The sequence below is a fragment of the Emydura macquarii genome, unplaced genomic scaffold (genome assembly GCF_026122565.2).
Source record: "Emydura macquarii macquarii isolate MOO-44397 ecotype Brisbane River unplaced genomic scaffold, CSIRO-AGI_Emac_v2 contig_1483, whole genome shotgun sequence".
Lineage (NCBI taxonomy): Eukaryota > Metazoa > Chordata > Testudines > Chelidae > Emydura > Emydura macquarii.
In genome coordinates this window covers 21,184,340-21,199,135 of record NW_027131620.1, presented here as the reverse complement: position 1 = coordinate 21,199,135, position 14,796 = coordinate 21,184,340, and the positions used below count along the sequence as shown (strand labels likewise).

At 44.6% G+C, this 14,796-nt stretch overlaps 1 long non-coding RNA gene across 2 annotated transcripts in view; it reads left to right on the top strand.

Moving 5' to 3' along the window:
* LOC137157179 (uncharacterized) overlaps positions 1-14,796 on the top strand; it is a 132,595-nt gene that overhangs the window by 109,407 nt on the left and 8,392 nt on the right. The gene's annotated exons all lie outside the window — the stretch shown is intronic.

Sequence of the window (14,796 nt, the reverse complement as noted above, 5' to 3'; positions counted from 1 at the left end):
AGGTTGAAGGATGTGTGTGCCCTTTCCTGTACCATTTTGTTTGAAATGTGGAGAAACCACAAGGGACACATTCATTTACAGTTCTATTTACTGCGGAGCTATTAGACTGGCCTCTATGTTATCCTATACTTTATTTATTAGGAGTCTATTTGAATTTCCTTTCGTGTGTGCATGAGGCTGACACAGCTAAAGCATTCGGACCCTCATGTTGCATGCAGAGATCACATTAAAGCAGGTGGTTGAAATACAGTGAACACCACACAATAGTTAACAAGAGAATTGGGAACAGTGCTTTTATCAGGAAATCACGACACACCTGGCTGATGCTGCTTTTAAATTGCTCAGTTGGCAGCAGTAAAAGAAACTACTGCAAAGAGAGCATGAAAGGGGATTTTCTCTAACTGCTTATGCTCATGTGATGTATACACAGAGGTAGTTGGTGCATTAGAGATATGGTCCTAGATGCTGCAAGTCTTTAGTTGGGTCACAGATATTAGACTCCAGCTCAAGAGTGGAGGCTGTATGTGGGCAGAAGGAAAGTCAAGGATGTCATGATATATGGAATCACAGTTTTTCCTAAACTGAATGCGTTTATTAAAGAACAATATAGCTTGAGTTCCAGCTTTGTCTCTTTTGTTTGCCAGAATTCACACCCTGCCTGGAACTCTAAATGCAGCACACAGAGACTTTTAGTGGATGAATATATATACTGCAAGTAAGCTTATTACAAAGCACTAGGCATAGTTTTCCAATGATCCGCACACACACTGGTATGCTCACTCTTATTGGTAAGAGCTCAGGTCCAGACCCAGAGGGCTGGGATGCAGGCAGAGCATAGGAGTATCTGAGGAAAGGTGGGCTTAATCAGCACCTTAATCAGCTGCATGCTGCCTTTTGGTACTAGTGTGAAGTAAATGCATGGCTGCACAACAGCCATCCCATTAACGTGGCAGTGGGCTTCCCGGTGCTCCTGGCCACAGTGTGAATGGACTAACTTTTATCCCCATGAGCTCTGATTAGGGGGTGCGTGGAGAGGGGAGCTGAACCAAGGCCCCTGGTTGGCTAGAGGACTAAGGAAAGCCCACACCTATAACCTGCCTCCGTGTTGGAAGAGGGAATGCCACTCCAGAGCAGCAGCTCAGCCCTGTCCAAGTGGGGCACAGGGGATTGGTTTCAGCCCACCTCGTGAACACTGGTCAGTGGCTGACTAGTGCAGTGATCATGGGGACAGATGCCAGGCAATGCAGCAGAGACTGGGATTCACTCGTCTGCGCTTTCACTGCACCCAAGCACCAAGGACCAGCAGAAGGTGCCCTGTTTGGAACCAAGAGACTTGGACTCTTAATGGAGTTAGAGAGTGTTTATCTGTATATTGAGGCACTGGGGTATTGCTGGGAGGGGGTATGTCTGACTCCGCATAGGCCCCCTGTCCCTGTGTTGGTTTATATCTGATCTGGGGTTAATTCGTGCCTCTTAAAAGGTGGTGGAAAGGAACCAACAGCCTACTGAGAGACTAGCAGGGTTCACTCAAGAATGTGGGTAGGGATTTGGGATCCACTTAACAAAACTGTGGTGTCCCCACCACAAAAGCTTTGAGATCCTTGGATGGAACAACAAAATATTGTTATTAAATACAGAGTAACACTGCCTAGGGTTGTATATTCAGGTGGATTGCTAGCACTACTCCAGATGTGACGCAGTTTGCACATTTAGTTGATGTGGCATTATTTGTATAGTCAGGTATTGTTGTCTTTCTGTTCTCTAAAATAGATGATAAGAGAAGCAACAGAGAGATGGATAAAACTGGCTACAGTTAGTTGGATGGGCCCAGTCCCACCTGTCTGATTCAGGCTAAATTCCCGATGACTTCAACAGTTTTGCTTGAGTCAGTGGTGCAGGATTGGAACAAATGGGATTAATTTGAGGTAGTCATTATTAAAGATGTAATTCCAGAACCATATTCTGTTTGCATGTAAAGTTTCAGCACTGAATCACTGGATTAACTCTGCCAATGGGCATTGCTAATGGAACACAGCTCGTATAGTGAACATAGAAGACATTAGATATGTAATCACAGCCCTGCTGGATATGGCATCGGAACTGTGGATACCAAAAGGCACACTCAGGTGCCATTGTGCTTAATGCAGGAATTGCAGTGTCTCTGCTGAATCCGCATTCTGAAAACTGTCCACAAAAGGTGACTGCTCTTCTACTTCAGTTGCGGTAATAGCCTCAAGTGAGGGTCATTTGTTGGATCTTAATGTAAGTGTGTTATGAAATTCTGTTCTAGAGGACCCATTTTCAGAGAACCCTAACTGTTTTGTAAAGCACCACTGCTTCGTTTCCTTTCATTGAGATCACATTCTGGGTTTCTAAGCTTGGTTCTGCTCTCACAAGTGTTTTAAGGAGGTGTATCTCCGGACACACATGCACACCCACACTCTCTTTAACCCTTAAATGGGATTAGATGGAAACAATCTGATTTGGCATGTGAGTTGACAGAGGGAGATTTGTGTTACCTGTCGTTGTTTGCAGGTGTACCCATAATACATGCCCTTCCCTGCAGCATGCTGGATTGATAGGATTTGATGTACTAGGCACAGTGCTAATCACCATCCACAGGGCAATCCTATGCAGCAGGTCCCACACTCAATAAGAGTTACCCATGGAAGGCAGTGAAGCTTGAAAGAATGTCACTGAGCCACTGGGTTGGCCTCCTGTATGGCTGCCTGCTCATTCCCGAAAATATTTTTTTCCCCCTCTGGAGAAAGAAGGGACCTCGCCAAGTTCACTCTAGGGACCAACATTCCTTGTCTGGATTCTCTGGTCCTTTGAAGCTGCTAATTGGCCAGTGGATGATTCCTCTTTCGCAGAGAAATCATAGGGCTACCATAGTGATGCCTGCACTAACCCATTCCTGGCCGCCATATAGGAGATGTGGCCAGGGAAAAGGATCATGGCTGGGTCATCTGTATGTTCTGGCCATCCCTGGATCCCTGGATGGAAGCTCATAGGCAGTCAGGCATAAAGTACAGCTGCCCTGAAACCAGCTTTAGGATTAGGAGGCCACAAAAGTTGTATAAAGATACCTTTGTGCAACCACAAGCTTCTTGATGTTCAAGGGCAATGGGGGAGAAAATCTGGCTCTTCGTCTGCAACAGGTGATCTGCAAACAGTGCTGAATTCTCAGGCATCTGCACTTTGTTGAACTGGGCGACCTATCAGTGAGCTCTATTTTTTATATACTAGTTTAATATTTTTTCCAATCGAGTTTGTTACAGACTAAAATTTCTGGCTGGCGTGCATGGCAATATAATTCCTCAGGGAGAAGCAGAGGAATGGATATATAGATCTTGGTAAGATACTTACAAACAGATCTTAGTTGCAAATAAGCATGTGTAGATTAAGGATGAAACTGACTTTTTAAGAAAGTACTTTGAAGGAGTCTCATTTGTGCTATAGTTTAATGCATTAGCTTCTTCCCTCTGGAGACCTACAATAAGGGCTAATTCTAAATGCTGTTCCCAGTAGAAAAAAATTTCTTTGTCACCTTATTCTGCTCCCTGTCTGATGGTATGATGGACAATCTTTCGCTACATAGCACTTAGCTCTTTGGGCCTCTGATCTCCCCTAGTGCAACCACTGTGTATGTAACTAATAATAAGTAAAAGAAAATGTAGTCAGAAATGTTCCTGAAAGGCAAGACCAGTTAATGTGCAATAGATTTCTAAGTGGAAACCCTGTCAAATGAGTCCTTTGAAGCTAGTCAGGATAAGACACTGCTGAGTCCTCTGTAGGGAACAATCATTCATTGGTAGGGAGATGACTTAGATAAGGAATCCACAGAAACTTTTGAGTACCAAATAGGAGTTCAAGGTCTTGGAAGGTGATTCGAGTCCATGAGAGTCTTTCTCTCCTGTGAAGTAGCCTGAAGAATAATTAAGGTTTAGAATGACCAGTCTAGATGCTCTAATAGATCTTTGCCATTCAATTTCTATAACTGCAGGCTAAAGGTAGAAGCAAATCCTTTGAAGTGTAGATTGCAAAATATCTTTGCAATGTCTTATTGGGCAAAGGGACTGGGAGTGTTTGTGTGCGCGTTTGTGTGTTGTGACCTATTCCAATAATATTTAGTAGAAGAAAAATCCCCACAGCATTAGCTGCCTGGGTTGAATCAGAATGTGTCAACATTCTGCCTCTTGCGATCTACATTAGATCTAAAAGATTTGGCAAGAAATTTGGATCAAAGCAATTACCTATGTGGCTATTCGTTAGGGATTGTCTCAGGCACAGCACTCAGAGAAATTGAACTGTCAGAACCTAATAGAGGAATAATAAGAGGACATTTCATTTTCGTTGGACACCAGAGATGAATAGTGGGTAAGTTTGAAAGAAAAAAATTTAAATTGAATATGTATTTGGCTTTAGTTTTTGTTAAAGGACTATAACATGAATAATGAATATATTAAGGAGAGGAGACTGGGCCTTCAATTTCTTTCAATAACGTTAGTGTTGTATATACTGGTCTGAATAAAAAGCATTTCATAAAACACCTACACACAGCTCTGCAATGCATTATTGATGGCCCCTCTTGAGAAATCTTACATTGCTTTCAATTTTGACATAGTGATATAGTAATAATAGAAAATTCAGGCATAATATTCAGACTGCATCTTCTCCCACCCCCTGCTTTATTATTCTCTGCTACACAGAGTGAACACAAATACACTTTCCTGACTCTTCTTAGGCAGCCGTTGCAGAGCTGTGGTAATGTCAGCAGGGGGCCTCTGATGCAGCTGGAAAGTTCTGGCAACATCCTGCTGTTGGGGAGCCATCTCAGGAGAAGTTGGGATTCCCTCCCTTGCCTTCAGTTTTTCTGGGATGTGGGATGAGACCTGGTCTGGGTGAAGAGGGAGCAGAATCTGTGCTGCTTTCAGGTGACATTGCACTCAGGATGGGAGAATTGGTTGGATACAATAATAATAATTCTAATAATAACAAAAGGGATTCAAACCTTTGCCAGAAGCTCAGTGCAAGACACACAGAGTGAAATCCTGGACCCACTGAAGTCAAAGGTAAAATTCCCTTTGAGTTCAAGGTGGCCAGGATTACACCCCAGGTCTTTTTTTAAGTCTTAAAATAAGTATGGAGAAATTTCCCAGCCCTGATGTTTGTCATGACTCTGCAGATCCAAGTTCAAAACAGGCCCGGGAGCAGAACCCATAAGAAAGCTAGTCCTTGTGGTATGTCTGGATGGGCTGGAAATTCATAATGGTAGAAATAATGCAAGGGGGCTGGTGCTAGTGAGATCTCCCTCCTAGCAGTAACTTTTTGAGGTAGTCCAACAATAACAGTCTGGTGCTGCTTGAACTTACAGAAATGCCTCTTCCAATTAAGTCATGCCATGACCCTCAAAGGAGCCTGTGAGAGTTCGGTGACAATCCCATCGAATTTCAGTAGGAATTGGCACTCATGTGAAAATCCCAGCCCAGGACTTTTGGGAAGAATTTGGAGGGAGGATCCACTGAGAGTGACTTCTTAGGTGACTCTGCGCAAGTCTCACTGAGCCAGCTTTTGAAAGGTATTTAGGTGATTGAAGATGCATATAGGGGCTTAGGTGTTTGTGAAAAGCCCATTCGTTGCATATCTGCACCTTCAGGTATTTGAAAAGTTGGCCCCATATCTCAGTTCTCCAGCTATCCCGTGGGGATAACAGTGCTGCTCTGCCTTTCATAGCATTTGGTGGGTAAATAGGTTGATTATGAGGCACTCAGACACTACGGTGATGGGGGCCCTATAAGACAGAGGTTGACATGCCTCCCTTCAGAACCTGTAAACATCACTCTGAGCATAAACCAGGGATGATATAGTCTAGACTGGACAAAGAAAGTTTGCAAATGTACAGGAAAAGCAATTCCTAACCTTTACTAGAGGGGGAAATGGGGACCTGCTGCGTGTTTTCCATCTCTAGGTTCTAGAAGCCAAATTCAGAAGTGTGCATTACCCCAGCTTAGTCTCCTTAATGCACAGTTAGGCCCAGTAGGCCAAATTTGGAGGTGATGTGTGGGGGAGGGGCTTGTATGTGTTGGGGTTCCCCAAGAACTCAGTTCAAGTTCAGTCTCGTCACTCAGGTTTCCTTTTTGGGGGGGTGGCATACAGCAAAGTTTCGCTCAGTTGATCAGACTGAGGTGTTGGGGGTGGGTATAGAGCCTACCACACATCCAAAGTCACACAGCAAACCTCTGCCTTTGTACATTTACACATTACGCTGCATTTACTGTACATTGCATCGCACATTTTGGGATTGGCATGGTCACTTTTCAGGAACCAATCCCTGTACAGCATGCATTGTCCATACACAACTTTTTCTTGACCTCATCCTACGTTTCAGGCTTATGTGAGCCATTGTTATGTTGTCCATTGACAGTGGCTCACTAGGTGTTCCCCCTTATCTTAGCTAGTACAGACATTCTGTTTCCAGCCTGCTGATCCATTTATCTCCCTAATACTATCTCCCAAGAAACCAGACCTCACCCATATCCAATTACTCATGTCAAGCCAGGCCTACAGCATGTTTGGTAAGTGGTTTGGTAAGTGGGATAAGGTCTAAGCCACTCGAAGTTGCTGTAACATACACACCGAGGGCACTGGGGGCAAGTGTAAGACACCAACTTAGACCCCGCTAGACTTCTTTGAACTCACCTCTGAATGTCACGAGTCTTCTGAGCAGTCTCTGCTTCTCCTTCTATGATGCAGCCTTGCATTCTTCATGTGGCAGCTCCACACACAGCCCCACAGTGCTTACAAGAGACCCTGTGTGCCCCCCACTCATGCTGGGAAGTACCTTGTTGCCCATGTTGATGTTGGTGGGATTGCTCGTAAAGCAAGGAACCTCCCAGCCTGAGTGGGATGGAAGGATTGGGCTGGAAATAATGAGTGGGCTGGTTGACTGCTGGAAACACGGGGCTGGAGTATGTCTCTGCGCTCTGCTTTCTGTAAGGGGAGGCATAGCTGTGCCATCCCAGGAACACCCCAGAGGAAGAAATGTGCTTCTCCCTTGCTCCTAGCAGGTAATAATCTGCTCTTGGCATTTGTGGTGTTCAGTGATCACTCAGTGCTTAAGGTGCTTGCTAGAGCTTTGCTCTAGTCTATGTCTGATTCCAGCTGGCTGTGCAGAACTACCAGAGCATTACAGTGCCTGCCCAGACTCTGTCTGGGAAGCTCAGCCCTTAAAGGCACAGTGCCACCATACAGTAGACCTGACATGTAGCAGATTACTATCCCCTCATTGGCTCAGCTATGCTGGCTGGGATGATGGGGGATGGTATCAAGATTACAACTCTTCTTTGCTCACCTGCTCCTGGAGAGATCTGCAGGCACATAGTATCTGTTTAACCCTCTGCACTTGGACTTGAGGTTCAGGGATTCTGTGCAGGGATGTGGAAGGTTCTAACTCATTTTTGCGCCGGCACAGCTGCACAATCTGGGGCAGGGACTGACTCAAAGTGTTTGTGAGAAACTATTCAAATCCCAAAGGACTGATTGGTTACATTGTGTTCTTGCCCCTTATTATTTGCTCTTCATGGACATTTGCACAAATGTCTGGGGAAGAGCTGTTCTTTGCAGGAATACCCCTAATTGCCATTTGCCAGCCAAGCTATTTCTCTGCAAACCAGAGTATTCCCTACTGATTAGTTATTATGTCATTTGTTGCCCTCCTGTTTTTAAAAGTTTGAGTCATCCAATCAGGGAGATGCACTAATTCTATGTCACTTGACTGACCAGTCAGACATTGTATAACGGAAAGTGACTATTCAAAATGAGCTGATCCCATAAATTATTTGGGGGATCCAAATAACAAATACAGCCAGAGGAATCAGGGTTGCTTCACAGATGTCTCGTGAACAGCAAAACCCCTTAATTCATGGGTTAAGTTTTTGCTCTAGTAAGCAGACAACACAAATCAGACACAAAATGTACTGGCAGATCCAGATTTAACTGTAAAATGCAACATTCCAGGAAACAATTAGCAATCATAACATTGTTTCTTCCCATTGCTGTCAGCCATGCCTGAGACACTCACTCCATGAAATTATAGTGTTAGGATCAGGAATGTGTATCAGTCGATGAGCTGAATACCCCCCAAGTGTTTTGCTGTACAACAGGAAAGTACACATTTCAGATGGAGCCGAACGAAGCAGAAAAGGGAGGAAAATAGCAAAGGGTGGGAGAATCGGAAAGGGGTGATGGAGAGCAGAGAGGGAGCAAATGGTGCAGCCCTTTAATTTGGCTTTTCTATGCCCAAACTCAAGCACATTCCTGGGGTTTGCAAAGATGCCTAAAGGAGTTAGGTACCTCACTTCCATTGAATTTTAACAGGATTTGGTGCCCATTTCCCTCAAGACTCTGAAAATCCTAGTCTCTCAGGTACATTTCCCACTCCTATTCCCTCCCTCTTTTATTCGCTCCTTTCCCTCACTCTTTCCACCCTTTGATTCATTCATTCCCTTGTCTGCTTTATTCATTCCTATCCTCATGTTCCTTATTGCCACCTCTCCACTCCCCCCCTTGCACCCTGTCACTTTTAGTGTGCATGTGTTCCAAAGAGAGAGAGAGTTGGAGAGAGCAATATAAAAAGAGACTGGAAGGGGAGGAAGGATGTCTAATGGGGAGTAATGGAGAGCAGGATTCAGCATCACTGTAAATCAGTTATGAGCAGGCACCCAGCTACCCCGGCATGTGACTAAGCTGTGGGTTGGAGTGTCCCGATATTCAGATACACCTCAAAAGTCCCACTGTGCCTCCAGATTCAAGTCTAACAAAATTATCAATGCAAAGTGAAAACCAGCCCAGCCCTGACACTCATCTGAACCAATTATCCAGTCTGTTAGAGTTCATACTATAACAGGGCACATATCATATGTTGTTATCAATCCCCAGGGAGAACAAACCTCGCAAATGCTACTTGATAACACTCAGGCTAATGGAATTATTGCAGTTCCAAAAAAGAGGGATGGAGAATGTGTGTATGTGCGTGAGGGGTTGGAATCTTGTATCAATGACCTTTACTAAGCCTTTTTCTCACTCTGCCACTCCTCTGAGCCCTTTGTAACACTGTAATTCAGCAAAGCTTTATTTTCCATTCAAGCAAGATACAGCACCATTATGGTCCAATTTCAGGTTTTAAAATAGAGTCCTGCTGGAATCTCAGAATTGTTCCTGAGCAATTTGATGGCTTTCAACATAGCAGTTAGCTGAAATGGACTTACTGGTGAGACGATCTTGTGCGTGCTAATAAGCACAGAACTTCATCCACTGCCTCATGTAGTTTATGCTTCGTGTCAATGGCGGAAGACAAAGGTAGACACTCAGAGGGTCTTTCATGAAGGATTCCTGCCAGGCAGCCTCTGACTGTGGGAAAAGCAAAGAAATACCAACTCCTCTCCACCTTAGCAGCCGTTAGTCCACATCCTAGTGAACTAGTGCAGTCCTCAATTGCTTTGTTAACCCTGAATGCTTCTACTCAACCACCAGGACCCAACATGTTCTGCTGCAAAGAACTACTGCCTGCGTCTTAGAGAAAGCCACCCCCATCCTACATGGCCTTGTGGGGTGCCAGGAACCATACTCTGGATAGAGGATACCACAATACTTTCCCTCTGTGAATTCAGCCTATTCAGGCCCAAGGAAGCACTGCAGGGAAATTGAGCCACCAGTTGCCCCTCTGATCAATGGCCTTTTTTTAGCTAGTGAAAAAAGACCCCCTGCTAATTGAGATCATCAAGACTTCCTTTGCAGAGGGAAATCTACCACCCCCCACAATGCACACCATAATCCATCCGGCTCTTAAGAAACCATCGCTCAGTGCACCCCTCCTCTACCTTTGCCTTCCAATAGCTAACTTGCATTCCTGTGCGAACTCATTGAGACCTTCACAAAGATTCACTTCCACCTCTGCTCAAGTACTGCAGCTATCCTAGTTGCTTCACAGCTAGGACACAGAGCAGAGAAGGCACTGATGCTTGGCCTCCTCCTGGCCATAGACAAGGACCACACATCCACATTTGTGTTACAGGACCTCTGCAGCATTTGGTAAGGTCACCTATTGACCCTATGTCAGTCCTATCTCAGATATGGCATGGATCAGAAGGTGTGCTTATATGGCTCCAATGCTGCTTCTTGGACTTCATCCAGAGAGTTGGGCTGGGCACCTACTCCTCCATCCTTGACCTTTCCCTGATGGAGTCACAGAGTGATCCATCCTCTCCTACCATCCACAGGCCTGACGTCAAGGCAGGGAATTGGTTGAGTGGATGGTGGTTACCTTTACCCACACAGTCAATGGGTCAGGCAATGAGGCCTGCATGACTCTTCAGGCAAAAACTTTGAGGTTATGAGTTTTAACTGGACATAGTATGTTGGTGGATGGCAGGCACCTCTCAAGGGGAGCAGCGTAATGTTCGCGTCAGGTTGTCTGAAGGCATGTTCTTCTGAGGGCAGAGGTTTAGTTTAATGCCTCAAGTGCCAAGGGACTGTTCTAGGACCTTCATTGTCAGAAATTACATTGCACCGTTCTCCTCGGGGCCTGTCTTATAATATATCACTAAAGGCCTTTGTACAACACTGGGTACCGGATAAACAGCAGATCACCACCTTAATGTTACTCTTCTCGTATCCTGCTGCAGAGCATGACCAGGTGCGGGTGCTCGCAGGAAAGCATAGAACCATTTGGTTGAACATTCTTTCCTGCTGTGCAAGACCCTTCTGCTCACGTACTTTCGCAACACTGTCCGAACATATGGGGCTAGACCCTCTGTTCTGACCATGATCTGCTCAACCCAGCACCTGATGTGGAGCTAAAGGTACTTGTGTCATTCCCTTGAGCTACTTAGAATAGCATTAAAACTACTCAGTTATTCCAGTTATAATGGCCCTTCGGGGCCATTCCAGCAGCCCTGTATCACTGAACTGCAGCAGCACGTCTGCCATACAGTCGTCCAATCAGCCATGACCTCCTACACCAGGGACTACAAGGCATGGTGCGGAAATTTCCCTGGGTAAGTGGACTCCTCATTTGGCCGCTTCAGTCTGCTTTGTGCTGCTCAAGCAGAGCAAAGAGGATTTTGTAGGAATCAGACTCTAGCCCTTGTAATTCCCCGCTGTCTCCCTTCTCCTTTGCCCTTCTTCACCTTCCAACCCCCCCAGTACATTACTTCAAAAACATCTTGGTTCTGTGTTAATTAATAGAAAAGCTCCTATTTACTTTTCAGGACCAGTGTTTGTCCCCTGAATGTATCAGAGCAGTGGGGCTCATGTGATACAGACTATCAGTCTGCATGTAAACCCACATGCAACACACAGGGCGAAGAAGGACATCATCTGTTTGCTAAGGCTTATGTAGCCATTTGAATCAGCAACACTTTACCTTTCACTCTGGACACAGTATTCCCCATTGCAAATTTTTGTTCTTTTCTGGCTTAAGGTTCTTCCAGAACCCTAACCTTGCCTCTTCAGAAGCTGAGCATACTGGGTAATATTTTAAAAAATGTTTAAGTGGCCTAGAAGCCGAAGTCCCATGGAATCAACTGTAGGTGATAGTTTTCTGCACAATCACTAGGCTATTAAGTCAATTTTGGGGGGAACGGGGAGAAAATTCCTTAAAGGTGACTGATTTTTTCCTGCACTCTTATATTGTATTGTTTAGTTGTGCAGGTGGAAAACACCTAATGAATCTCTGGTGGAGGGAGATAAAAAATTGCCAATGGCAGCAGGCTTCTTCATCAAAGCACATGCTTTTCAGGTTGCAGTGCTTGACACCAGCAGCTACTATGTCAGCTATTTGAAGATGCGCACAAAAATGTGCAGACTTTCTTCCACCAAAAGGAAAAGCAAAGCCACAGGGACGTGGCCAGATGCCAGTTGTTCAGAAGGTGTCAGAACACAACTCCTTAGCAGTGTTACCTGAGTAGGTTTCCAAAGATTGCCAGGAGGATTTGGTATCTGATAGGAATGAGGGTTTGTGACCTCAGGGTTCCTGAAAAGTACACAGAGCTTGTTAGCCTTCTGGGCTAGCAGAAATATAATCAGTGCTCAGGGCTAAATCTGGTTAAAAACATTCCAAACTTTTTTTTTTTTTTTACATAGCTACAGGTGGAAATGGAATTTTTCTCCCCCAAATTCTATTTTCTTTTGAAAATGAAAATTTTCAAAAATGTCTTTTCATTTAAATATATTTTCTCGCTCTCTCACTGCCCCACCCCAGATTAATTTCCCAACTAGCTCTAATAAGGGGTATCTTTGTATGTCTCTCCCTGTTTCATTGAACCGTGGCTTGTCTGTATTTGTAGCAGGATGTCTGCGCTTTATAATCTGACAGGAGGGAACGCTCAGGCAATGTTCTGTATTATACACTCCCTTTCCTCCTGCATTTCAGCTGAACCGTTTGCTGAAGCACAGGCCAGAGTTTAGTCTTTTCAGAAAGCATTTAAGCCTCAGGGCTATCGTATATAAAACCTTGGTAAAAATTCCTAGTCAATTTTTAGAGAGAGAACAGGATACAATTTCTTAGTAAAACAAGCATTTAATGCACACAAAACACTCTGTAAATAGTATAAAATATTGTAAATAACATTTGGAAAACTAGGAATAATTTTAAACAAAGCTATTAAACAGTATATTTATTGGTGTTCCTTTTACAGACTTCACCCCCTTTGTTGCTGTTACATTCAATTATAAGGTTTCAACATAACATTTTCTGTGTTTTAGTACACACATCAAAACGCAACCCCCTCTGATTTTCTCTGAGATGATGTCTCAGCCTTTATGGCACAACTGTAGTATGCAGTGTGTGTCACCTACACTCTTCAAAGCTTGAGAAATGGCAGCATCTCAGTCCTTTCAAGCACTTCAGAACCCTGTCAGCAAACAAACAGTCTGGGAATCATTACAGCGAGCAGCATTCCAGCCCTTGAGACAATAGCTGGCTGGTCTTCTCAGAAAGCCGTAAACTGTATCCAAAATAGATTAGGGCCTGGAATCAGTATATAAAATATCCACTCTCTGGATCTCTATAAGGCTTTCACTCTGCAGGGCACCATCTTCCCTATAAGCCCAGCCAAATCAGGCAAGAATTCACAAACCCTCCCCTTTCAAAGTGCTGCCCCATTCTCGCTTTCTTTAACTGAGCCAGAATTCCAGTTCGGAGCAGTTGGCCGATAACTCAATGTACGTTCCTCAGGCTCTATAGCCTGTAGAGGTGACAAATGCTTCTCTCAGCTCGCTCTCTAGGTCCATAAAACACACTACAATGGACCACATGTTATCCTAATGGAAGACTTCCCTAGTAAGTGAAGTTAGAACAGCAGCACTTTGTATCCAGAGTGGTACAGGGATCAGGAGCCAGTCCTCACAGCAGACACATCTCTTGGTCCTGCTTTGCTCAGTTGCTGAATCCACAGGGCTCTATCAGCTTGTAACTCCTATATCTATAACCTCCCCTGCCCCCTTGCACTCTGACTCAGCTCTGAGGATGACTAGGGCATGACCTGCCAGGTGGGTTGTCTACAATGAGACCATCTCATACAGTTTCAGAATGGGGACAGAGCATGTCAGGAAACAGTCACGCCCTGGTCTAGAAGTATCTGGATCCTTCCAGCTGAGTTGCCCTACCTTGCTCTCTGAACGTGTGCAGAGACACAGAGTATCCAGCTAAGATCCGCGCCTCCTCCCGCACCCCTGGAGAAATAAAGTCAAATGCATGTGGGGTTATACTAGCAGCGCCTGGGTAGCCATTGTGTTTAGAGGCCTGCCTTCACTTCAAAGAAATTGCCAGCCCAGATCAGACCTATGATCCATTGAGTCCAGGAGCCCATCTTTGACAATGGCTAGGGAAAGACTTCATAGGTCTGGCACTTGTCTGTTTTTCCTTCTTTCCTTCAACTGTCTTGTTTACCCCTCCTCATTTGCTTTCCCACCTACCTGTTCAATTGCCCTTCTGCCTCGCTGTCTGTTTCCTACTGTGCTGTCACTTTTATCATCTCCCTCCATTCCCCTCCTCACATGTTCCAAGTCAGCTCCTTTCCATCTCTTTAACCAGCACTATTGACATACATGAGGAGTCCTTTAAAAAATCACCTCTGATAATGCTGGATGGTTCATGGGGTTAGGTAATGAGATGTGGACCCTGAACCTGCAGGTCCTCTATTTAGCACACGTTCCAAGTCACCATCTTGCAGCTTTTTGTGGCCTATAGAAAATAAGGAGCTGGGGGGGGGAGGGAGGGCTCAGTCCACTTCCTAGCAAGCAAATGTCCATATCACAAAAGTAATCATCACAATTAGCCCTACTGGCCACTCTTGATGGCAGTCCTACCAACAAGATCAAGGATGGAATTGGCCACAGAGTTGTCCATAACTGTATGGCTCATCTGTTTCTCTGAGTATCTAGGTACTGATGATGTAGGTTTTGGTTACAGAGTGAGATATAGTTTTTATGAGAGCTCTGGCCTAGTTCTATGCAGAGGTACCTTATGGACCTTTGTCTAAGACCTCACATTGGCCACAAATATGGGTCTTTTTTCACAAAGAACATAAACTCAGAGCACAGACATGACCTTTGGATTTGTTGTTTTTGAGATACCACTGAAGCTAAATGACTAAATAAGCAAGTACAAAATTAAAGGCTCATTAGCCTCTTCAAAAAGTCACTGTCATTTACTAAACCTTCAAAGGAACCCAGAAAAAGGGAGAAGTGCCCATTAGGAGGATAAACAAATTCACAGGTCTGAATGTCAAATCA